The sequence below is a fragment of the Pongo pygmaeus genome, chromosome 9 (assembly GCF_028885625.2).
Source record: "Pongo pygmaeus isolate AG05252 chromosome 9, NHGRI_mPonPyg2-v2.0_pri, whole genome shotgun sequence".
Taxonomy (NCBI): domain Eukaryota; kingdom Metazoa; phylum Chordata; class Mammalia; order Primates; family Hominidae; genus Pongo; species Pongo pygmaeus.
The window spans coordinates 89,465,212-89,492,349 of NC_072382.2; the positions used below are offsets into that span (position 1 = coordinate 89,465,212).

Genomic DNA, 27,138 nt, shown 5'->3' on the forward strand with positions numbered 1-27,138 from the left:
TGTGGAGAATGGTATTTAGAAATCAAGATATGGGCAGTCATTTTTATTTTTAAAATAATGCCCATAAACTAGGAAATGACATGAAACAAATTGATAATAAGGAATTAACCTACATCTTGCCTGGAACATAAGAGATCCTCAATATAAGTTTATTGAATGAGTGAACAGTATTTAAAAAGTAGATTTTAGTAGGTACTCTGCATTTGACAATTCTATCCAATCCCGCAGTTTTTCTCCTCTCCCCAAATCTCTTGCAAGAATAATTTTAATTCCTCTAAGTTTCAGATTTAAGTCTGTCACTCAGTTATTTAAATATGCTATTATATTATCATTTGCAAAAAATCTAAACTTCTTGACCTAACCTTACAGCTCAGACCCTAGTTCATATGTGAATATCTATGCTTCCATTAACTGTGTTCCAATGAGAATTTGCTAACAACCAAAGACATCTTACTCTATCCCTATGTCTTTCTTATATTGTTCCATTGGTTGAAAATATATCTACCTTACAGAACAAATGTTACTTATCCATGAAGCTTTCTCTGATTTCCTCTAGCTTGGAATGATTTACACACATTTTCAAACTCATAAAATGATGATCTATTAGTTTATTTATATTGGCTCATCTCTCACACTTCTCAGATAAGAAGCATACTAGATTTGTATTACCTTTGCAAATAACATTTGGATAGATTGACCACTTACGACTTTGCCAGGACAGATGCATTATAATACTACTTAGAATCAGCTTGTCATCATTTTGAGAAAAAAGTTCATTATTTTAAAATGATGAAAGTATGCACCTGGCCAGGTGCAGTGGCTCCCGCCTAATAATCTCAGCACTTTGGGAGGCCAAGGCAGATGGATCATGAGGTCAGGAGTTCAAGACCAGCCTGACCAAGATGGGGAAACCCCGTCTCTACTAAAAATACAAAAATTAGCCAGGCGTGGTGTGGCGGGCACCTGTAATGCCAGCTACTGAGGAGGCTGAGGCAGAGAATTGCTTGAACCCAGGAGGCAGAGGTTGCAGTGAGCCAAGATCGCCCCACTGCACTCTAGCCTGGGCGACAGTGAGAGACTCCGTCTCAAAAAAAAAAAAAAAAGAGCGTTCATTATCAAAGAGTTTTAACATCTAGAAAACATATTAAACATAACAGAAAGATGCACTTCATTATCAAAGAGTTTTAACATCTAGAAAACGTATTAAACATGACAAAGATATGATCATATATTGCTTAATTCTATGATACACCACTAGCTAGAAAGATATGTTTATGTCAATTTTACAAATGAAGCAACTGTAAATATTTACATGGATTGCCAAGGTCAAGTTACTAACAGGTGGAGGATCCAATTCTAAAATCTAGACTAACTTCAGATCTTTTCTACCTTCTCCCATAACAGGAAAGCTCCCAAATATTTATAATAAACAGACATGAAAAAATACAAAAACAAAAACAAAACTATTAATGCTTATTAAATGAGGTGTGGAAGGAATAAATGATGACATGATTCAAAAATCTGACCACTAATGCTTATCTAAATAAGGCATAGAGCTTGTTAGATGATCTTGCATTGAGGTTAATGCAACAAAGGGAACTTTACAGGCTGAAGTTCATCTAGGCCACATCAAAAGGCAGTTTTAAAACAATCAATGGGAATAAGCTTTGTAGCTCTAACCTCACCTCCTATAGAAAGCCTTATCTAAAACTCCCACACTGGCTTATGTGCCCTTTTATAGGCTCCACAGAACCCTCTCTCTTTATCTTTATACTTGTACAAATATCATTGCATTATTTTTTCTCTTCTTTGTGTCTTTCCAGATAGAATATGAACTCCTTCTTTAGAGATCTGACCATTTTTAAATTATTTTGCGTGGTGCTGAACCCACTGAGAGCTCATGATAAATAGGTAACAAATGAATGTCCTTGTGACCTGAAAAATCTTCATATGTATTTTTATTTAATCTGCCCAGTCATCAAAAAGTAACTATAGCTACAATATTTGTCATAATTTATCTAGCAAATCTTTTGTAAATATTTGTGTTTCCAAAGTGTCAGGTGTTTTTTTCAGAAAGCATAAATGAGTTTTTTGAATTGTCCCTGTCTATAAAAGAATTAAAGTTATTACTAGGTAGGTTTAAACTATTATTAAATGATAAATATTATTAGATACAATATTAAAGGAGATGGGCAAATTGGAGTAATTTCTGTTGCACTGAAGAATACTTGTATTTTGAAAAAAATCCTTTAGTATTTTCAGAATTTGCCTTCATTATAGTGAAGACCAAATGCAGTGAGACTCTCTAGTTTCCTTTTTATATTCTATGTGTGATTAAGGGAACCCAAATACTCTAGTGCAATGCTTTCACACTGTCTTAAAACAGAAAAGCCTTCTAGTAAAATACTGCATGAATGATAAGTACAGAAAATATATTCGGAGTTCTATTTTGTCCTGATTGCAGTGGAAGTGGAGAGATTTTATTAGATGTATTCCTTCCCACACTCTTCCCACTTACAAACACACACACACGCACACACACACACATACACACACACGAGTCTCTTAAAGTTCAAGGCAACTGCAGGGTCCTGCATAGGGGAGACTGAAAACATTTGCACCAGAATGTGTCATTAACATGTTATCAGAGGTTGAATAACACCCACTCTATCAGGCCATTCATGATTCTTAATTTTTAAAAGTCCTCCAGGTAATTCCAATATTTTGCCAGATTTAGGGATAACTGAACTGGGTACTCTTTAGGGTCTCTTTAAAGCATGTGACTTTAGTATTGTTTTCCCAAAGCCTACATTTTTCTCATCTTTTTAAAATGTTCTTATTTTTCTTCTTTTCTTCCATACTTTACTTCATTTCTTTTCTCTTCATTTTATTTCTTTTATTTTTTTCTTTCATAAATCATTCAGTCCGAAAACATTATGTGGCACATATTGTAGGTTTCTGTCCTGGGAGGGCACCCATGGTGGCACAGAGTGGGAGGCAAAGCCCAAAGGGGATGGGAAGACATCTTTATAGGATGATGCTACGGTGATGGCCTCAGAGCCCAAGAGTGAGGGAGGTGGCCCAGCACAGGGTGCTGGAATAGGAACTGGATGAAGAGGATGTCCTTATGGTAGGGCCAGAGCAGTAGAAGGTACTGTAGCTTGAGTGGAGTGAGGAGTGTATCCACATTGGAGGCAGAGGGCAGGTCAATGAAGTATGTCTAAAACTGCTAATGGATATTTTGGTTCCTCCAAAAGGCCTAAAAACTTCTCAAAGGCATTGTGGTTCCTCCATGACCTGGCTACTGCTTCCTTCTACATTTACCTCAACTTACTATATTCCTACCCACTAACCCTCCTTCAGTTTCACCAAGGCTCACACCTTGTTCAATGTTGTTCAACTTTATGCAATTCGAGAGCTCCTTCCTGGAACTCTCTGCCTGCCATTTCCCATTTAACAAACTCCTAACCATTCTTAGAGATACACTTAAATGCCATTTATTTGAAAAGAATTCCAAGCTGCCAAATTAAATTAGACTTTATTGTTATTCTTTCTCATAGCACAGGGTTCCTTTCTACAATAGCTCATGTTTTAATATATAATTATATAAGTATTTAGGTAACTAATTGATTTATGTCTATCTCCTCTATCCAACTGCAAGTTCTCTAAGAAAAGGAGCCATATATGTTTTGCATCCCACAGGGAAGTGCCTAACTTACAGCAAGTACTCTATGCGTACTTTAAAAAAGCTTCAATTATTAGATGGACGTTTGTATGGAAAGAGGAATGAGGAGATGGATGAGAGTAATTGAGTACCTAAAAGCACATTTGAACAAAGAGTTTTACATCTTGGGACACGTATTAGTCCGTTTTCATACTGCTGATAAAGCCACACCAAAGATTGGGAAGAAAAAGAAGTTTAATGGACTTACAATTCCACATGGCTGGGGAGGCCTCACAATCATGGTGGAAGGCAAGGAGAAGCAAGTCATGTCTTACATGAATGGTGGCAGGCAAAGAGAGAGAGCTTGTGCAGGGGAACTGCTCTTTATAAAACCATCAGATATTGTGAGACTTATTTATTGTCATGAGACCAGCATGAGAAAGACCACCCCCATGGTTCAGTTACCTCCCACTGTATCCCTTCCCCTACATGTGGGAAGTGTGGGAGTTATAATTCAAAATGAGATTTGTGTGGGGACACAGCCAAACCATATCATTCCACTACAGCCTTTTCAAAACCTCATGTCCTCACATTTTAAAATCAATCATGCCTTCCTAACAGTCCCCCAAAGTCTTAACTCATTTCTTCATTAACTCAAAAGTCCACAGTTCAAAGTTTCATCTGAGATAAGGCAAGTCCTTTCCACCTATGAGCCTGTAAAATCAAAAGCAAGCTAGTTACTTCCTAGATACAATGGGGGAACAGGTATTTTTAAACACAGTCATTCCAATGGGAGTAAGTGGCCAAAACAAAGGGGCTACAGGCCCCATGGAAGTCTGAAATCCAGTGGGGCAGTCAAATCTTAGAGCTCTAAAATGATCTCCATTGACTCCATGTCTTACCTCCCGGTCACACTGATGCAAGAGGTGGATTCCCCTGGTCTTGGGCAGCTCTACCTCTGTGGTTTTGCCGGGTACAGCCTCCCTCCTGGCTGCTTTCACAGGCTGGCATTGAGTGTCTGTGGCTTCTCCAGGTACATGGTGCAAGCTGTAGGTGAATCTATCATTCTTAGGTCTGGAGGACAATCTTCTCATAGCTCCCCTAGGTGGTGACCCAGCAGGGACTCTGTCTGGGGACTCTGACCCCACATTTCCCTTCTGCACTACCCTAGCAGAGGTTCTCCGTAAGGGCTCCACCCCTGCAGCAAACTTCTGCCTGGACAGCCAGGCATTTCCATACATCCTCTAAAATCTAGGTAGAGGTTCCCAAACCTCACTTCTTGACTTCTGTGCACTCATGGGCTCAAGACTCTGCTGAAGCTGCCAAGGCTTGGGGCTTGCACCCTCTGAAGCCATGGTCCAAGCTCTACATTGGGCCCTTTCAACCATGGCTGGAGCAGCTGAGACACAGGGCACAAAGTCCCTAGACTGCACACAGCACAGGGACCCCGGGCCTGGCCCAGGAAACCACTTTTGCCTTCTAGGCTTCCAGCCTGTGATGGAAGGGATTGCCGTGAAGACCTCTGACATGCCCTTGAGACATTTTCCCCATTGTCTTGGGGATTAACATTTGCTCCTCATTACTTATGCAAATTTCTGCAGTAAGTTTGAATTTCTCCTCAGAAAAAGGGATTTTCTTTTCTATCACATTGTCAGCCTGCAAATTTCTCAAACTTTTATGCTCTAATTCCCTTATAAAATGGAATGCCTTCAATGGCACCCAAGTCATGTCTTCAATGCTTTGCTGCTTATAAATTTCTTCTGCCAGATACCCTAAATCATCTCTCTCAAGTTCAAAGTTCCGCAAATCTCTAGGGCAGGGGCAAAATGCTGCAGTCTCTTTGCTAGAACATAACAAGAGTCACCTTTGCTCTAGTTTTCAACAAGTTCCTTATCTCCATCTGAGACCATCTCAGCCTGAAACTTATTGTTCATATCACTATCAGCATTTTCGTCAAAGCCATTCAACAAGTCTCTAGGGAGTTCCAAACTTTCTCACATTTTTCTCTTTTACTCTGAGCCTTCCAAACCTCCAACCTTTGCCTCTGCCTCTGCCTCTGCAGTTCTGAAGTTGCTTCTACATTTTCGGGTATCTTTTCAGCAACGTCCCACTCTGGTACCAATTTACTGTATTAGTCCATTTTCACACTGCTGATAACTGAGACTGGGAAGAAAAAGAGGTTTAATGGATTTAGAGTTCCACATGGCTGGAGAGGCCTCACAATCAGGGTGGAAGGCAAGGAGGAGCAAGTCACATCTACATGGATGGTGGCGGGCAAAGAGAGAGAGAGCTTGTGCAGGGGAACCCCTCTTTGTAAAACCATCAGATATCATAAGACTTATTCACTATCATAAGAATAGCACAAGAAAGACCCTCCCCCATGATTCAATAACCTCCCACTGGGTCCCTTCCATGACACATGGGAATTGTGGGAGCTAAAATTCAGGATGAGATTTGGGTGGGGACCCAGCCAAACCATATCAGGACATTATTAAGTAAAACAGGGTGGTAGATTTAGCTGGCCACATCTTTTCTAAGATTGTTGGTTCCAGAATTTTTATGGTATGTGTGTGTGTGTGTGTGTGTCCAGTGAGAGAGGGGGATGGGGAATTGCACTGAGACCAACAGGTATAATATGTAAAGTAACTAGTACTGTACTTCACATATAGTAGATGTTTCATATGTCATCATTATTGAAGAAATGAGAGTTTATATATGTAAAGGGTGAGTACTCTGCAGACACATTTTGCCCTAGATGTGTTAGGGTTGATTATTAGAATCTTTTTAAATTTAATTTAAGAAATAAACATTTTTGAATACTGATATTGTTTGGATGGGTGCCCCCTCCAAATCTCACGATGAAATGTAATTCCCAGTGTTGGAGGTGGGGCCTGGTGGGAGGTGTTTGAGTTATGGGACAGATCCCTCATGAATGTCTTGGTGCCCTTTTTGCAGTAATGAGTGAGTTCTCACTGTGCATTCACAGGAGAACTGGTTACTTATGAGCATTTGGCCCCTCCCCTCTCCCCTCTTTTGCTCCCTCTCTCACCATGTGACATGCCTGCTCCTCTTTGCCTTCTGCCATAATTGTAAGCTTCCGGAGGCCCTTACTGGAAGCAAATGCTGGAGCCGTGCTTGCAGAGCCTGCAAAACCTTCAGCCAATTTAATCTCCTTTCTTTATATATTATCCAGCCTCAGGTGTTCCTTTATAGCAACACAAATGGACTAACACAAATATTCTTGCATTTTGTTTAAATAGAAATCCCTAGAGCAGGCAGGAGAGCTCCACACATGAAAAGTCTCTGTCTATTCCCATCTTTATATAATTAGAAGCAACCTAGATTCCATGTTAGTTTAATGCTCTGCAGAGTAAAATGGCAATGATAGAAGTATTTTCACCTAGGGTCATAACACGAACTCTTTTATTTAAAAAAGCAACTTTTAGCTTCAAGGCTTCAAAAAAAATCAGGGCATGAAATATATTTAGTTGTCTTTATTCGTTATTTTAGTCCCAATTCTTAATTCTACTTAGTAACCACTTGGTAACATTTAGTTTCTTAGAAACACACAAGGATCAACAACTTCAAAGCTAAAATTCAACTTCCTGAGAAACGAATTTGGGAACAAGATCTTAATACTAACACAAAGGTGAACCTTACATACAATTGTTCCCTTTCATCCGTGGGGGATATGTTCCAAGATCCTCATTAAATGCCTAAAGCCATAGATATTACTGAACCTTACATATACTATGTTTTTACCTATACATACATACTTATGGTAAAGTTTAATTTATACATTAGGTGCCATAAGAGATTGACAACAATGACTAATAAAGTTATTATTAGTTAAGTATTGTTAAATAAAATAAGGGTTACTTGAACACAAACACTGTGATACTGTGACAGTGGATCTGATAACCTGATACTGTGACAGTGGATCTGATAATGGGTAGGAAGCAAATACAGTGTGGATAACATTTGACAAAGGGATGATTCATGACCTGGGTAGAGCAGAGTGGAACAGCCCCTGATTCGTCACTCTACTCAGGACAGTGCACAATTTAAACTTATGAATTGTTTATTTCTGGAATTTTCATTTAATATTTTTGGACAGCAGTTGGCCATAGGCAACTAAAACCACAGAAAGAGAAACCATAGATAAGAGGAAACTACCACACAGGGAAACAGTTTGGTGTATTTATTTTTGTCGATTTCCTGTGGGATGGAAAAAATCTGTGTATCTGAAATACAAAAAATATTTTAAGACCACTTTTTTTTTTTTTTTTGCTGTGTACCCTCAAATTTAGAACTTGACAAAAATCAAGTTTCTCTCTAGTATATATGAATAATTTGTCATGTGCTGCAGTCTGTCTCTGTTTGCTTACACCAGATATGCCTAGAGCTTCCCCACAGTGTTTAGGAAATAATAGTTACAGAATTGTGTGTGGTTCTATCACGTAATTTCTTGATAAAAATTGACCCAGGAGCTTAATTTCCCTCATCTGGAAGTCATCCTTTCTCACTTCTTACAGAAAGAAAGCAATGGAAGAAGTTATGAAATGAACTCTTAATGGTAACTGTAGAACAGGCACGATTTTAACTCAAATTTTATCCTACTTCTAATAATTCTTAGTGTTTGTCTAACATTCTATAGTTCACATAGTATGTTAATGTTTACTGAGATATATTTTGTGCTTGTTTATATAGGATTCTTGAATGTTTGTGTGTTTCTCATGTTTACCTACCTTAGTTTAAATCTTGACACCACCCTCTTTTCTGATGATAACCTCAGTGCACATTTATTGAGTTTATGCCATGGATAAATTCTGCTAACAAAAACACATACATGCACGCAGAGACACATGCTTAAGAAAGAACATCTGAGCATAATCCAAAATCCAATGACAGGGAGAGGACAAATGCATAGACACTAATAATACAAGGCAAAATGTGGTACAATATGTGAAATAATTGATATAATAAAAATGCCAAAAACATTCTGAGAAGAATAGAAATAATTATTAAGATTATTGAGCATCTATTAGACACTAGATACTTTGCACTATATGTTGTTTTGGCCATTGACAATTATTTAGTAAGATAAATGACGTATCTTTATTTTACAGATGAAAATTTTTTAAAAAGAACCTTGAAGTCTGTGAGTGACCAATCAAAGATGAAAATTAATAAATGGAAGACCTGGGATATACAATCAAGTCTAAAGCCTAGATATCTGGTTATTTTAGAAAAGCTTCATAGGCAAATGTCAGTGGAGCTGTGTTATTTGAGCTGAGCTTCACCTTGAAGAACCAACAAAATTATAAATGGACAAATAAGACCAAGTGCCTACACCAAAAGAGTTCTAATGCTTAGAAGAGTTGCAGAATAAAATATGTTGCATGGGATGTCAATAGTAAAGGTCAAGATAGAGGACAAAGAAACACAGAGGAAGGAGGTTAATGGAATGAGAGAAGAAAGTCTTTTTAAGGAGGAAGTTGATATTTCACCTGAGTTGTAAAAGGTATGTAGGTAGAGAAGAAAGGTAAATGAAAGGGGTATAGAGCCACTTCTGACAGAGGGACTAGAGGGTACAGAGGCATTGAAATGCAGGATCACAAAATCATCAGAAAATAGCAGGTAGTTCCTAATAGCTGGAGCCTGGAACAGAGATCCCAATGCACAGGACGTGGGAGCGAGCCAGAGAATTGGTGAGGGAGGATGTGTACCCATGAGAAATGAGTCTTGTGATTAGCAGCCAACTGGACCTCAAATGAAACTCTCCCCTTGACTCTATTCACAGGAATTTTCTAACCATTATCTTTTTCCCCTCTTAGGCATACACATGGAACTCAGTTACTATATATACATACTGTCATTTTCAGTTATTTTTAATATATTTACACTTGGTTTAAACCAGGAACAAATTATTTCATGGGATGGAGCTTCTTAAGTGAATAAATCTTAAGGAGAGACCCTGATCCTGTCTGCAGTTTTACAGGATCTGTAATGTGATTTGATTACCTTCTCCAGGGATGAGCAGGCCGTAGGGGACAGCCTCACACTAACGAAACTTACAAATCAACAAATTTAATGCCAATATTGGGTAAAGGAAATGTCATTTAGTGAGAACCTACTCCATACAATAGTAGACACTTCACTCATATTATTTAAATTAGTTGTTACTACAACACAGTGATGTAGTTCTTTCTTTATCCCAATTTTATAGATGAGAAATTCAAATGAGAACATTAAATAATCTCCCCTCATTTCAAAGCTACTAAGTTTTGAAGCAGAGAATCAAACCTAAGATTCTTTGATATCTACTTCATGCAATGGGCAGAGAATACTCACAGTGCCTGAAAAAAATGATGATGATGATGATGATGATGATGATGATGATGATGATGGTGGTGGTGGTGGTGGTGATGATGGTGGTGGTGATGATAATGATAATGATGATATAATTAAAGTAATTATAATTTATTGAATGCTTACTTTGTGAGAGTAATACATTATATACTTTATCTTTTGTAATCTTCAAACAATTCTATTTGATGGGAAATTATTTCCATTTTAGAAATGGGGAAAGAGATGTTCAGAAAGTTTAAATAGCTTTCCAATATCCAAACCTGGTTAAGTAGTGGGGCAGATATTAAAACCACGTCTCTCTGACCACACAGAACTTTTCACCACTAGCACAGTAAAAGAATATCTGATGAAAATAATACCTGAGTATGAGAGTCAGAGTGAAGAGAATATGTTAGTTGAGAGAATATTTCATCTAGGTTGTGGCAAAGAACAGAAAATCACTGACATTCTCCCACTGAGGACACTGACCATGTATCTTTATAACTCAATGAAACAAACATTGAACACTTTATACTGTTGTTTTTCACTTTTACTAATAATTCTTATCAATCACAAAAAGCTCCGGTCACTATCTGTATTCATGATAGACAATATATGTTCTAATTTCAGTATATATGTCTCACCGTTTAATAGGAGAAATTTTAGGTAGTGAGAAAGAAACAAATATCTCAAACCTGAGCAAAACATTAATACTTTTTGATACTTTAAGAATTGTTCTTTATCAATTAGTAATATTTCTGATTAACATCCCCATCAGTGAAGTTAGAGTTTAGCCTACAAACCTGATACATGTATGATAGTATTACAAACTTAAAATCTTGTGAATAGATCAAAAACTTTAGCAGACATTCCTTTCTAGTACCTAGACTAACACTCTTATCAAGATAAGAATTTTTTGTCATTTTCATTTATTTTGGCTTTTACTAGAAAGATACTCTTTGCAGAAGCAATATTTGAATCGACTTTCTTTGAAGTGAGTACTCTTATTGACGGTTTGAAATAAACCTAGACCCTCGCTCAACATCAATACATCTGGGAAATTTTATCTAACATTCCTTTGTTCCTTTAACCTAAACTCCTTGAAGAGGGGATTGACTTCTTTCTACTATAACCCAGTGATCTGGTATGAGATTTGGTAAAAATAAACATGATTTCTAAATGTTAGTTGAAGAAAATATTTGAATGAATTTACCAGCTTTAGACCTTGTTTCACGTTTACATTGCTTACATTTTGGAAAGATGTTCCAGATGAGCCCTCTCATTCATTTATTTTTATTCTTTTGCAAAAAATGTCTTTGGGGGCTGCTTATCAAGATTTCCTGTGTGTGTCCTGTGTGACTTGGTATCCTCCAGGCTCTGGTGAGTTTCCTCACCAGCCTGGGACACTTCCCTTTTTTCCTTCTCCACTAACTCACGTCACATTTTGGGATAGGGCTTCTAATCCCTCTTTTAATAGACACAGTTTTTAACAGCATTCTATCTTAAACATGAATAAACAGTTGGAATGTAGGCAACTTAGAGAATGTTTAAACAAATGAGAAGTAGCTGGAAGGTTGAGAAAAGGTCACTACAGTTATTGAGAGGAGTCTGACTCATGAAACAAAACAAAACAAAACAAAGCAAAACAAAAGTTACTTAACTGACAAAAAGCAAATCAGAGAAAAAAAAATCATGAGAACATTTTGGGTGGCTGGCTGAGGCAATACCAAAACTTCAAGTGATGAGAATGGGAAGTTAATCAGAAACGACTGCTCCTAGGGTGGTGAACCTAGTGTGACTCCTGGAGGGAGGCTTTTTCCCAGCTGTCTCTCTGACTTTTCTGGGTATCTGCATTCTCACTTGTTAAACAAGGGGGTTATATTAAAGTAGATATAAGATTATTTCCATTTCTAATCTTTTATAGTGGGCTCTAAGTTTCTAGCAGACTAAATTGTTATGTTTTAGGGAATATACTTAATGTCATATAGTTTGGTCTTTATATGTTTTTCTTCATTATTTAACCTATATTTATTGAGTGACTCTGGTTTGAGCACTGTGTTAGGCAGTGTGCAGGCAAGATAAGTAAGATAAAAGCACTGTCATCGAATGCCTCATAGTCTGAGGGACCACCGCGTTATTAACAGTGACATAGCAATCAGGAGCAGAGGAGATGGCTGGGACAGGGAGGTAAGGATGCAGGGTTGGAGATGGAATGAAAAGGATAAGACCGAAGGAAAATATTTTATCATCTCCTAAAATACATGAAGGTTACCATTTTATCTTAAACAATAAAAACTGGTTATGATTTTTGTTTTTACTCCTTTGGTTATAAATGTGTTGAGCTCTGGATCAACTTGCTGCACTAAGGATGGTAGTGCTGACTGGGATTACTTAAAAGGTTAATGAGGAGTTCTCTAGACTTTCCATAGTTTCTATAGTAGAAGATAGTTAACTCTTAGTTTTATTGATGTGGGGCACTACCTAGCCTGGCCTGTAGATTTGTGTTTACCACACGGTAGCTGCTTGGAGATCTGGGAGGCTGCTTGGTGATTCCTCATACAGCTTGATGCTGACCTGAAAGATTAAAATGCACAGAGCAGCAGTGAGAATAGAAGAGCCTAGAACTGCTTGGGAAATTTGAATGCTCTCTTGGGCCGTCCAGGTGGGCAGAATATGTGAAACCGATGGGCAGAAAATAATAGTAAATAGTGTGGGCTAGTAATTAAATGGAAAGAGCATATTTCACCTAGATGTCTTCAGATTCTTTTTTCTTTCCTCGCTCCTTCACGCCGTGAACCCTGTGCCTGAAAGCACAGAACAGCCAGCCCTAAGTCTCAGTTTGAGAGCTATCGTGGCCAAGAAAATTCTTTCCTTCACTATGGCTTTCGAGGCCTAATACCTGATCATTGCATGGCATAGTGTAGCAGTTAAGTAAGGAAACATTGTTTTGGTTGCTGTTCATTTGTTTTTATCCCCCCTTGCCTAAAAACATGCTTAGGTAAGTAGTAAATATATCACTAAGATGTTATTGGGAAACAATGCTGGATTTAGAGCTAAATATGTGTAATTCGTGTAAAGGATTTTAAAGCATTTTTAAAATTAAAATAATGCATAAAGAATATAGAAATACAGAATACAGGCAAAATCCATATAGAAATGCATACAGAAAAGAGCACATAAAAGCACAAACTGAACATGCCTACATTAAAAAAAAAAAAATCACAACATTATCAACATCATGGGAGCACCAGTCCACTTCATGCTCCTCTCTAAGGATTATTTTTAATATCACGTGGCAAAGTGTCTGCCTTCTAGAGTCACCAGTAGAGTTACAGGTTAATTTACTTATTACTTCTCTCTTCCTGTGATGAGAGACGGTGAAAAACATAAGGGCAGGAACTAAGATTTTTTCTCCTTTGTATCCATGTATCCATGATACATTGATTGCAATGACTCATACAAAAGCAATCACCATCTCAAGTTTTGTTTTAAAATATAAACCCTGATACAAATATTAATAAATAAATGTCTCTCAGAACCCCTTAGGAAACAAATGAAGGGTCTTGGAAAAGCCTGAGGGTGGGGAGGTTTGTATCAGTATTTCTTGAGAATGCAGCTCACTGGGGACTTCCCTGATCCTGGATTCAGAAATTCTGGCAGTGAGCAGGAAAAGGCAGGTGTTTGAGCTGGATAGAAAGAAGTAAAAAGGGAGATGAGGATTCAGAAAGTGAAAGTGAATAGAGATCAGTTTTGGATTTTGTGTTGATGACTTGACCTCGCTTTCTTCATCTGTAACACTGAATCAATAACACTTGTTCCAGGATTCTTCAACAAATTTCTATGGAAATTTATTAAGCTGTGGGTCAACCTGTAGTCTCTAGAGCCCAGACATCTAATGAGAAGCCACAGAAAAATGTCCCATTGCCACGTCACATTTAGTTTCTAGACTCATCTGTTTGATTTAACTTTTTAAATGTATGTACAGCTCTCAGCAAAGAGGGATATTCTAAGAATCTCTCTGAACATTAAAAGGCTAGAATAGAAGGGTGATGATAGTGAAAGGGGTTAACTAGTGTTTTTCATACATTAGATAATTCACAGCTGCTTCATTTTTCATACATTAGATAATTCACTTCAATGAACAATATTGAATATTCTTTGAAATGTGTTTAGTGGAAATTCCCATTTATGCTTGTTTAAGTGGGTTGATGAGGCTTAGGTAATCAAGTTGCAACACTGGGGAAAAAAAGAGACCAGACAAGTACCAACAAGGAAATTCAACTGAAGTGTTGTTGGTGTGCCACATAGCCATGGGAAAATGAGGGCAGGATCAAAACTTGCTGGAAAGTAGCTTCTCTATTTGTTTTCCTGTCTTTCTTTAACTGAAGTATAGGGGAAATTTTGGTAGGCATAGATTTCCTTTGGATATCTTCTCTTTAGCTACAGATTTGCCTCTGATCAGTTCTGATTATCCTTATGCCAGTCTTGTATTCAAATGCTTCTGAGCACCAACTGAAAGAGATCATACTGTATACAATGTAGAGATTCAGTGAGCTGTGACAAAAGAGTGCAATAGCCCGTCTGGAAACATCTGTGGGAGTTTTAATTAGAGGAGAGCCACAGGCTAAATGACTGACAGAAAAAAACAAAGAAAGTAGATGACTCATCTTTGAGCCGATGACAACAGGAGTACTCATGGATTTTCTCTGCTTTTAAACACTGTGGTTGGATTAAGTGTCTGAAATCATTCCCTGCATGCCCTATATTATTGAAACCTTTTCTTTTGGTTTAAATTTCCTAATTTATGAGTCTTTCTCAAGGGTAATCATCTTGGAATAGTAGATTTCTGATATCTGAATTAGAAGAATCAGGGTAAAGCCATCATTCAATGAGGGCTGGTAGTGTGGTAGTATGATTTTAAGGACACCAGAAAAGCCTTTACTCACATTTCTTTCCAATTGAAGTTCCTTGGTCCCAACACGAAGAATTCCTTGTTTCACCAAAAGCAATCACCATCTCAAACTTTCTTTTAAAATATAAACCCTGATACAAACATTAATAAGTAAATGTCTCTCAGAACCCCTTAGGAAACAAATGAAAGGTCTGGGAAAAGCCTGAGGGTGGGGAGGTGTGTATCAGTATTTCTTGAGAATGCAGCTCAGTGGGGACTCCCGTGATCCTGGATTCAGAAATTCTGGCAGTGAGCAGGAAAAGGCAGGTGTTTGAGCTGGATAGAAAGAAGTAAAAAGGGAGATGAGGATTCAGAAAGTGAAAGTGAATAGAGATCAGTTTTGGATTTTGTGTTGATGACTTGACCTCGCTTTCTTCATCTGTAGCATTGAACCAATAACACTTGTTCCAGGATTCTTCAACAATGATCAGAAGAGACTCTCTTTCCTTTGTCACACAAATTAATAATTTTTTTTTCTTTTTGTAAGACAAATGGTTTAAATTTGGGATTTCAAGATAAATGTGTGTGTGTGTGTGTGTGTCTGTGTATGTGTGTCTGTGTGTGTGTGTGTATACATATATATATTTCCTATTTATGTTTTTTGGGCCTTCTTTTGCTTGAGATTTTAAAATTTTTTTGAAAGACTTATTAAAAAGATCACCTCCCTCTGTAAGGATGAGGACTGGAAACTAAAAGAAGTCTGCCCAAGTTCGTAGTTCATGGATATGATTTGATCAGTAATTCAAAAGGACAAGATGACCTTATGCTTTTATAATCTTTCTTTGTTACCTAAGTAATCACTGGGAGAGACTTTGATACTATATTCGAGATTAGAGCCACAAGTAATTTGATCAAACTTAATTTTTTCCAGGAGAGAGAGGATGGTTTCATGTCACATGTCTGTGAATCGTGACCCTACAAGCCTTTGAGAACAGTTCAGGATCACTGCACTTTACATCTGTAGGTTGAGGAGAAGAGTACACTTGATAGTGTATGAAAAGTGCCTAGCAGAGAGACTGCACTTAATAGGCATTCAGAGCAATTTATATACTAAACAGTGATGAGGGTGGCTTCCCTGGATTTTTTACCTGCAATGTATTTTAGGCTACAAATTGGACTGTCTTCTTTCACAGATTGAATAGGTAAAACACAGGCTGACAGAAAATTCAAATTTCAAGACACGCTATATTTGTTTTATGGATACCCAGTAATGTTGTCACCACTAAATTAGCACATTGTGTTAATACCAAGCTTACTTGTTTACAAAACTAACCAACCAACCAACCAACCAACCAACTAACCAACCAACCAAAACAACAAATAAAAAACCAACAGAGTGATTCAGCAACTAGGAATGTTGAGATATCTTAAAATTTTTAATTCTCAGTTGACATGGAGTCAATTTCATCTACTAATTTAGACTTTTTCTGAAGCATTTTTTAGTCTGTAGCAACTCTTGAGGTAAAGAACTTCATGAATTTATTTCTTAATATAAGAGATAAGTCTCCTCCTCCTTCTCCGTTTCCTCGTTCTTGTGGTTAAATTAACTCTTTCAAGCTTCAAGCAGTTTCCTAGGTTTAATAGATTAAAATTTCCAAATTATGTTCACCCATAAACACAATCAAATTTTGTGAGCATCCTTCACCAGTTTGGCTGTCAATCATCGCCAGTCTATTGCCAAATATTTCATTCCTGTCCTTTCCATCACATAGAAAAAATTGGACTCCCACTCACTTTGATGTTAGGCATACTCATGTGCTTCACTTTTCCTCATGAAATCTGAATGAAAGTGGCATATGGCTGCTTCTGAGCAGAAATTTCAAGAGCCATGATTAATTTGCTTCCATCTCTTTCTCTGCTAAAGTAATTGTTAAAGATTAAACCCTTATCAGAGTGGGTGTCTGAGTTACTAGTATGAGCTGTGCTGACCTGAAATTTACAATGAAAAAGAGAAATAAATCAATTATTTTTTGGTTGCTGAGATTTGGACATTGTTTTTAAATGTAGTACAACCTAGCCTATTGTGCTAAAATACAATTGCATTATAGATTTGCAACTTTTCTCTCCTCAGACTAACAATGTTGGTTTCTAATCATATCTTTAAGTCAAGGAAAACATGTGCCATCTGTGGATTCTAAGGTCTTCTTATACTTTTTACTGTCTTTTTTTTTATTTTGGCAGAGCACAGGGGACTTTATTGATGGTTCATGACAAGGAAGGGCTCCCTAGGCCCCTCCCTCTTCAGGGGTCAGCATGGAAACTGTGAGGAGGGGAGATTCTCAGTGTGGTGGGGAACTGAGTGCGGCAAGGACTCCCCAGCAGTGAAGGCCTCTGTCTTCCTCTCATGCTCTTGCTGGGGTTGGCAGTCCAGGGGTCTTACTCCTTGGAGCCCATGTGTGCCATGAGGTCTACCACCCTATTGCTGCAGCCAATTCATTGTCATGCCAGGAAATGAGCTTGACAAAGTGGTTGTTGAGGGCAATGCCAGCCCCAGCATCAAAGGTGGAAGAGTGGGTGTCACTGTTGAAGTTGGAGGAGACTACCTAGTGCTCAGTGTAGCCCAGGATGCCCTTGAAGGGGCCCTCTGATGCCTGCTTCACCACTTCTTGATGTCATCGTATTTGGCAGGTTTTTCCAGATGGCAGGTCAGGTCCACTACTAACACGTTGGTGGTGGGGACACGGAAGGCCTTGCCAGTGAGCTTCCTGTTCAGCTCAGGGATGACCTTGTCCACAGCCTTGGCAGCACCAGTAGAGGCAGGGATGACGTTCTGGAGAGCCCTGCGGCCATCAAACCACAGTTTCCCAGAGGGGCTATCCACAGTCTTCTGGGTGGCAGTGATGGCATGGACTGTGGTCATGAGTCCTTCCATGATACCAAAGTTGTCATGGATGACCTTGGCCAGAAGTGCTAAGCCATTGGTGGTGCAGGAGGCATTGCTGATGATCTCGAGGCTGTTGTCATACTTCTCAAGGTTTACGCCCATCATGAACATGAGGGCGTCAGCAGAGGGAGCAGAGATTATGATCCTTTTGGCTCCTCCCTGCAAGTAAGCCCCGGCCTTTTCCACGGTGGTGAAGATGCTGGTGGACTTCACCATGTACTCAGCCCCAGCATCACCCCACTTGATTTTGGAGGGATCTCGCTCCTGGAAGATGGTGATGGGATTTCCCTTGATGACAAGCTTCCCATTCTCAGCCTTGATGGTGCCATGGAATTTGCCATGGGTAGAATCATACTGGAACATGTAGATCATGTAGTTGAGGTCAATGAAGGGGTAGTTGAGGTCAATGAAGGGGTCATTGATGGCGACAATATCTACTTTACCAGAGTTAAATGCAGCCCTGGTGATGAGGTGCCCAATATGGCCAAATCTGTTGACTTCCGCCTTCAGCTTCGCCATGGTGTCTCAGGGATGAGGCTGGTGATGCATGAGAAGATGAGGCTTTCTGTCAAATGGGAGGAACAGAAAACCTATACTTACTACTTTCTTTCTATACTTTCTGAAAAAATTCTGGCTTTAATTTCTTTACCTTTTGCCATCATCATCATCATCATGATCATCATCATCACCAGCATTATCAGTGATGTGCTTAAGAGTAAATTCCAAGCTCCTAAATTTTAAGGGATAAAATAAGTTATTTTTCCAACAGCCTTATTTTAGAAACTAGACAACTCAGATCCTCCTAAGATAAGAGATTTATCCAGGACCATACGGTAGACTTCTTTTCAATTTTAACTTGCAATTTTTTTTAGATCTTCGTACTTCATAACTCATGCCATTCATTTATTTATTCATTTTTGTGTTTTTTGTTTGTTTGTTTGTTTTTTAGTAGTGTCATCCATGATGGATATTCATTCAAGTTTTTAAGTTAAATTTTTAAAAAGTAACTGCTGGCTAGTGGAAGAGCCAGGATTAGTCTCAATGATTGTAGCTTGATATCAATGCTAAGTGTATTAATTTTTTTAGGGCTGTCATAACCAAATAGCACAGGCTGGTGGCTGAGACAACAGAAATGAATTGTTTTCATGTTTTTGTTTGTTTGTTTGTTTTTTTGAAACAAAGTTTCACTCTTGTTGCCCAGGCTGGAGTGTAGTAGTGTGATCTCAGCTCACTGCAACCTCTGCTTGCTGGGTTCAAGCAATTCTCCTGCCTCAACCTCCCAAGTAGCTGTGATTACAGGTGCCTGCCGCCACGCCGGGCTAAAATTTGTATTTTTAGTGAAGACAAGGTTTCACCATGTTGTCCAGGCTGGTCTCGAACTCCTGAGCTCAGGTGATCCACCTGCCTCAGCTTCTCAAAGTGCTGGGATTACAGGCGTGAGCCACCATGCCCAACCTTGTGTTCATAGTTCTAAGGACGAGAAGCCCAAGATCAACGTGTCAGCAGGTTTAGTTTCTTCTGAGGCTTGTTTTCTTGGCATGCAGATAGCTGCCTTCTCATTGACCACTCCCTTGGTGTTTCCTCTGCATGCACACACACCTGGCTTCTCTTCATTTGTCTAAATTTCCAATTCTTATAAGAATGCCAGTCAGATTGGATTATGGCCCACCCTGACAGCATTTTACTTTAATCACCTCTTCAAGGTTCCTATCTCCAAACACAGTTACATTCTGAGGTACTGGGGTTAGGGTTTCAACATCTGAATTTTGCGGGCACAAAATTCAGCACTAAGATATGACAAATTGATAACATTTTAAATTAAAAACAAAGCAAAACCTAAGGTTAGAATCTCAGTATTATTTCTAGCAGCTATGATATTTATGGAGTATCAGGTCATAGAATTTAACATAAAATATTAACGAGACTTCAGTATTATTTGCCCATCTAACAAAAGGCATTTAATCCCAGTTTTTACAAAATATTCATCCTAATTTAGCTGATAGCTGAGGTCCTTGTGCTGAGCCATCTGCAAATTCTGTGTAAGACTGACCACACCTTTGAACGGCGAGCCTCCCAGGTGCCAAATAGAAGAAATTGTGCAGAGTAATCTGACTCACACTAATGATAGTCATCACCCTTACCTTTTCCTTTTCTCCCTCCCTTCCTTTTCTTTTTCTTTCCCAGGTCTTCTGTGAGTACACCGACAATTTCAAACACTATACTAGGAACTGAATTTGGATAAATCATAACCTGCCCCAGGGGCTCACTTCTAAGAGAGGGGACAGATAAGTAATTGCACAATAATAATATAATTATAACATACTATATAATGCTCTAGGCTCTATGAGTATATGAAAGAGGAATTTATAAGTCACAATTTGGGGGAAAGAGTCTTATAACTTATATCTCCACAAATGTTTTTTTCTTTTCAGGGGATGCTCCTAAATTACTGCCATTATATCGCAGGAGATAGAACATGTATGAGGCACAATGGCAAAGCATAGGATCAATGTTTTAACTAATGAATGGGAAATAGGCTCCAAAAGAAGATTGCCCATTAAAGCCATCCCCTTGAGAGGCTATTAATGAATTCCAAAGATGTTGCCTTTCCTTAAAGCTTTTTTGGAACTTGTATTTGGTTAGACTGTGAGCTCTTCTAGAGCAGAACAAAGCTTAACTCAATGCATGGTGCATGATTAATGTTTATAGAACAAGTAAGTGAACTCAGAGACAGTGGCTCATTTTTAATACCGTAATTGGTGAGTAATACTTGTTCCTGGGGTGTTTGGGGTTTTTAGAGACTTAAGACATCCAGATTTAACAAAACTGTGATCAGACTAACAATGTTTAGAGTTCAAAGTGAGGCATAGCTCTACGGTAATGGAAGTGGATTTCTTGCAAACCATCTCCAAAGAATACCAGAACAAAAGTAGGAAGAAAAGAAAGTGTGTTTTTTTTTTCTTTTCTTTTTCTTTCTCTTTTTCTTTTTTTTTAGATGGAATCTTGCTCTGTCACCAGGCTGGAGTGCAGTGGCATGATATCGGCTCACTGCAATCTCCGCCTCCTGGGTTCATGCCATTCTCCTGCATCAGCCTCCCAAGCAGCTGAGATTACAGGCACCCGCCACTACACCCGGCTAATTTTTGTATTTTTAGCAGAGACGGGATTTCACCATGTTGGCCAGGATGGTCTCGATCTCTTGACCTTGTGATCCACCCGCCTCGGACTCCCAAAGTACTGGGATTACAGGCATGAGCCACTGCATCCGGCCAAAAGTGGGTTTTGATGAATAGTAACGTCATCCTCAAATATGAAGAGTATTGGTTGTAATGTTGCTTGGAGGAAATTGATAAGCACTTTTTAAGAAAAGTAGATTGTATTAGAAGCATCCTTTCTTTCTTTTTTTTTTTTTTACTTTAAGTTCTGGGATACATGTGTAGAATGTGCATGTTTGTTACGTAGGTGTACATGTGCCATGGTGGTTTGCTCCACCTATCAACCTGTCATCTAGGTTTTCAGCCCCGCATGCATTAGGTATTTGTCCTAATGCTCTCCCTCCCCTTGTCCCTCACCCTCCAACAGGCCCCAGTGTGCGATGCTCCCCTCCCTGTGCCCATGTGTTCTCATTGTTCAACTCGCATTTATGACTGAGAACATGTGGAGTTTGATTTTCTGTTCCTGTGTTAGTTTGCTGAGAATGATGGCTTCCAGCTTCATCTATGTCCCTGCAAAGGACATGAACTCATTCTTTTTTATGGCTGCATAGTATTCTATGGTGTATATGTGCCATTTTTTTTATCCAATCTATCATTAATGGGCATTTCGGTTGGTTCCGAGTCTTTCCTATTGTAAATAGTACTGCAATAAACATACTTGTGCATGTGTCTTTATAATAGAATGATTTATAATCCTTTGGTTATATACCCAGTAATGGGATTGCTGGGCCAAATGGTATCTAGATCTTTGAGGAATCATTGCAATGTCTTCCACAATGGTTAAACTAATTTACACTCCCATCACCAGTGTAAAAGCGTTCCTATTTCTCCACATCCTTGCCAGCATCTGTTGTTTCCTGACTTTTTAATAATCATCATTCTAATTGACATGAGATGGTATCTCATTGTGGTTTTGATTTGCATTTTTCTAATGACTAGTGATGATGAGCTTTTTTTCATGTTTGTTGGCCGCGTGGTTGTCTTCTTTTGAGAAGTGTCTGTTCATAGCAGAAGCATTTCTTCTGGGAACAAAAGTACCATCCAAGGATTACTTAAACACCAGAGGATTTTGAATAAGCAAAAATGTCCTTGAGCTGACTTTTGGGATTGGAGCTGGTGAGAACTGCATTACTCAGCATGGCGTGAAAAGCATTTGGAGTTGCTAGGAGCAATCCTGGAAGTCCACTTTAAAAAAGATCATAGGGAAGAGAAAGAGAGAAGCCACTGAGATGAAGAAAGAGCACATGACACCAGTGTGCCTGGGTGGACAAAAGACAAGGGGTGGATTGTTTCAAATAGAGGATTGGTTCACACAGGGATTTGGTTCTTTGCTCCCTACACTGATGTTACAGTTACAAGCACCATACCCGCATGATATTATTGTTGATATTTTTTAAGATCAAGGAAAAAACCTGAAAGTCCATATCCAAGTGAAAGTGGTGTAAGTCAGGGGCAACATTCAAGGAAGATAAAATAATTCATAAATAGAACTGATTTATGGGAGCAGGAGCTCAGAACTAGAAGTAACAATAGAAACCCAGATCCTCCAGAGATTCATAGAACTCTTAGAAAAAGCTTTGACTATGGCCTGGGGGTTCTGAGTAGCCTTAGCTTAAGTGGAAGCCTTACCCCAATTGACATATGAGTTTCATATAAAAGATAGCACTAGACAAAATCTGAGCACCTCTATTTTCATTATAGAAAATTGGTTCTGAAGCTTTTTTTTTTCTTTTCTGGAATTTTCTTCTTTCTTTACTAAGAAAAAAGTTCCACCCTGCTACTGCTGCCCCTACAGAGTCGATCATGATATTTGCTGGGTTCCCACTATATTTTCTAGAGATTTACATTTTAGCACTTGTATAAGTTTTGGACAATTTAGAAATTTTCTGCTCCTTTAGATTCTGAGCTACTTGAGGTTGGGGAACATGTCTTATTTTTGTTTATCCTGAACCCTTTGTTTCTATCAAATATCCAGTAAATGTTACTGAATAAATGAATGAATTACTGATTAAGTGTATGTATGCATGAATCAATGAATGAGGATGAGTATCTATGCTCCTAGAAGTTATAACCTAAATACAGGGAATTTTAAGTAACAGAGTACAAGTCTGGGCATAAATCAAAACTAAAGCTTTTCAAATATCAAAAAGAATTTTGTTTGACTTCCTTCTTAGAGACTGTTTTGGTTTGCTTGTTTTAAACATCTTTCATCTCCATCCCTTGTTTTCTGGAATTTCTATAAGCTATCACCATCCTCCCCACCACCACCCTGCTAAAAAAGGCCCTTTTCTGGGAAACAGAAGAAGAAATAAATGAAATTGGTTTGCATGCCTTAGTGAATTCTTATGATGAAAGGGTAACCTGGAAACAATTCCCATTACACTTAGCAAAACCATTTTTCAGTCTATACAGCCCACTATCTAATTACAGTATTGGAATACTGTTAAGAATGGAGCAAAGTTCAAAGAATCAATTACATCCCCAATCAAAGTGATCGGCCGCACTTATAGTAGCTGATAAGAGTGAAGAGGAAGTCACTAAACCAGAAGATCTAATCAGTCTGTTTATCATGTGACAAGAAGCTCTTAAGTATTCCTATTGCTGTTCTTATAGAGTCTTCATGTCACCCAAATGGAGGCAAGGGACCTCTTTAAAGAGATCAAACAAAGTTGGAAACAGAAGTCCACATGTGAACCTGAACCCTGGGGAGGGATTATTGAGGGAAAACTAGAAGCATCAATTTGCCCTGTTCCCCAGCTTCTTCAGAGACCTATGTTGAGAGCTGGCCAGCATGAGTCAACTATTGTTGCCTGGCAGTCATCCAAAATACAGTCTATTACTGGAGAAAAAGCAGTGCATGTGGGAAGGAACTCAGCCCTCTTTTGTGGGCCTTGTATTGTTACTGCACAGCAGAGGATCCAGATAGAGGAAACTAGCTTTAGTGACTTTTTTTTTAAAAGGAGAATACTTGATTTGAACAAATAGAACTGTGTAGCCTCCCTAAAATTCTGTTTATTTTGTATAATTTGTTTCCAAGGATCTTTGGTACAATTTAATCCTGGTGAGGGGTATGATGCCATGTGAGCAGAATAAAAGGTTGACATTAAGAAATCATTTTAGGTCTAGAAATAAATGTGGGCTGGAGGAAGGAAAGGATGTGGCCTGGTGGCAAGGAGAAAAGAGGGTGTGCCAGGTGAGAGGCACATGAAATGTGAAATCCTATAAGCCAGTCTGTTTCTGGGGTTGGAAGGCAGGGCTATTGCGTAAAGAGCAAGGCTAGAAAACCACTGTGAGGCAGAAGAGTAATTATATCCTGGGGAGGAGATGCTTCAGCCTCTCAAGTCAGATCCACGGACATTTGCTTCGTTGTTTGTTTTGATAAGTAGGGGCTACTGTTCATATCTGAGAGGAATGGCATGACTAATGTGATACTCCTGATAAGTTCTCAACCTTGGTTATATATTGGAATCACTTTAAAATTACTAATGCCTTGGCATTTTACAAAGGTCTCTAGGTGATTTCAATATGCCACATGCTAGAAGGAGCACCCTCACTTTACTTGGGCAAGTTCAGTCTTACAATATACCTGATAGTACTTCTCGACTTCTTTGACTTTAATGACCATCTGCAATGTGGTTAACTGCTGATACAACTGCCTCCTAAACTAGTGGTTTTCAAATGTCAAGGTGCATAGGCATTTCCAGTATATCTTGTAAAAGACAGAAAAAAAAAGATTTGATTCAGTAGATCTGGGGTAGGGCTTGAGAATCAACGTTCTAACAAAAATCCCCTCTTCTGTTCCTCAGAACACACTGTGAGTAGTAAGCTCTTGAATTACAACTCCTCATAGCCTTGTTCCCACTTCCATTTGGTGTAGCCCTCAAGAGTGCAGGGTTTGGGTTTAGAACACTCTGGCCTCTACCCTCTACTAGCTGAATGAGTCTGGGCCAGTTGATTAACCTTAATTACCTAGTTTCTTTGCCTATAAAGTGAGGATAAATGAAGGTTTTGTGAGTACTATAAAAGATTAACTTAAAGTGGACTAACAGTGCAGGGCCTTGCACATGGTTAGTCCCTAGCTTTCTCTAACTCCTAAGATGCTTTGTCTTGTCAGAGCTCCTTTAATTATTTTTTGGTCTCCTACTTTATAACTTCTGTAGAATCTTATAGAAATTCTCAACTGACCTCTAGTTCTTGGAATCCTCCCAACTTCCCCAAACTGTTGCTTCTTTTCTGGCCTCTATTCCCTTTCCACTCAGCATGTGTTTTCTGGTCAATCATGTAGACCATGGCTTCTATCCATTCATTCATTAAACAAACATTTACTGAGCACGCCATATGTGCTAGGCATTGTGATGAGCTCTGGGAGTATATTCAATGCATTCCATGGTGGGCTGGTAAATGTTTCATGATGGTGTAAAAATGTATGTTTATGCACACATGCATAAATGTGTATACTTTTTAATATAAAACATTAATATAAAGAATGTATAGTGTACAATTTACTCTTTATTTTAAATGTAATATAGCCATTTTGTTTCCACAGAATTTTTTTATTTTATTTTTTGCTAAACTATTGTATTTTTAGCCAAGCTATGGTTGTATCTGATGAATGAATATAGTTCATATAAGAATATTACTTGATTCTTTTGTATTAATAAGATTAAAGTAAAATTAGGTAGTAAGTTGTAACTTCCTTTGTTTGTCAATATCATGAGCTGCTTCTTTGCTGAATCATAGGTTTTAGATACTGGAAGAATAATATTTCTTTAAATTTTTGTGTAATGGCTATAGACATGACCTGCTTTAAGCTTAATCTGTGCTGTTAACACTTTTACCATCATTTTCTCAAGTCTAAACAATCAAATAAACAATACATCAAGATGTCAACTAGGCTGGGCGCGGTGGCTCACGCCTGTAATCCCAGCATTTTGGGAGGCCAAGGCGGGTGGATCACGAGGTCAGGAGATCAAGACCATCCTGGCTAACACGGTGAAACCCCGTCTCTACTAAAAGTACAAAAAATTAGCCGGGCGTGGTGGCGGGTGCCTGTAGTCCCAGCTACTCGGGAGGCTGAGGCAGGAGAATGGCATGAACCTGGGAGGTGGAGCTTGCAGTGAGCCCAGATCGCGCCACTGCACTCCAGCCTGGGTGACAGAGCCAGACTCCATCTGGAAAAAAAAAAAAACAAGATGTCAACTAGTGTTGCTGATTTATTTGGTATAAATACACCCACTATTGTCAATTTCAAGCTACCAACATAATGTGTTGTAATGGCAAAAACTGCAATTACTTTTGCACCAACCTAATAATGGCACTGAACAGGAAGTTGAAAAGATGTGCAGTAGTCCATCAATAGATAGTATTTCCACCATAAGGATTGAATTGGGGAAAATAACCTCAAGATAATAAATCGTAGTAAACACTAAGACAATAAACAGGAAATGAATTAGAGCATTTATTATGTTTTGAGAATATAATTTGTTTTTTAAAATAATAGCTATGTTTAACAAACAGATTGAAAAATTCCTGAAAATTTAATAATAAGCACTTTTTAGCTAGTACAAGCCAGCTCCATCACATCAGATTTGTGCAGTACACATAGTCACTGACATCATGAGGCTTAAACTCTAGAAATGGAGGCAGAGAAATAAATGAGCATGAATCTTATAAGAAGGGCCCCTCAGCCAAATTTGATGCTATAATTGTGATAAGCAGAATGTTGGCTCCCCATGGACTTCACTCTCTGGTGTTTATGTCCATGAATAGGTTACATTAAATGGCAAAAAGATTTTGTAGATGTAATGTTACAAAGCAATTGACCTTAAAATGGAGAGAGTATCTTTGATTATCCAGATGGGCCTAATGTAATCACATGAATCCTTAAAACAGAAGGCAGAAGCGGAAATCAGAGTCAAAGCACAAGGATTACCAAGGTACCATTGTTGGCTTGAAGAGAAAGAGGACCACGCAGCAAGGAAATAGGGACCACAGTCCCACAACCATGAGGCACTGAATTCTGCCAATACCCAGTGAGTGTGGAAGAAGACCATAAGTCCGAGATGAGAGCTGC

At 38.6% G+C, this 27,138-nt stretch overlaps 1 long non-coding RNA gene and 1 pseudogene across 1 annotated transcript in view; one reads left to right on the plus strand and one right to left on the minus strand.

Annotated features, from left to right (window-relative positions):
• The window catches only part of LOC134740272 (uncharacterized), an 88,968-nt gene that overhangs the window by 51,695 nt on the left and 10,135 nt on the right, over positions 1 to 27,138 (plus strand). The window lies entirely within an intron of this gene.
• On the minus strand, positions 17,343 to 18,369 carry LOC129008061 (glyceraldehyde-3-phosphate dehydrogenase-like; annotated as a pseudogene).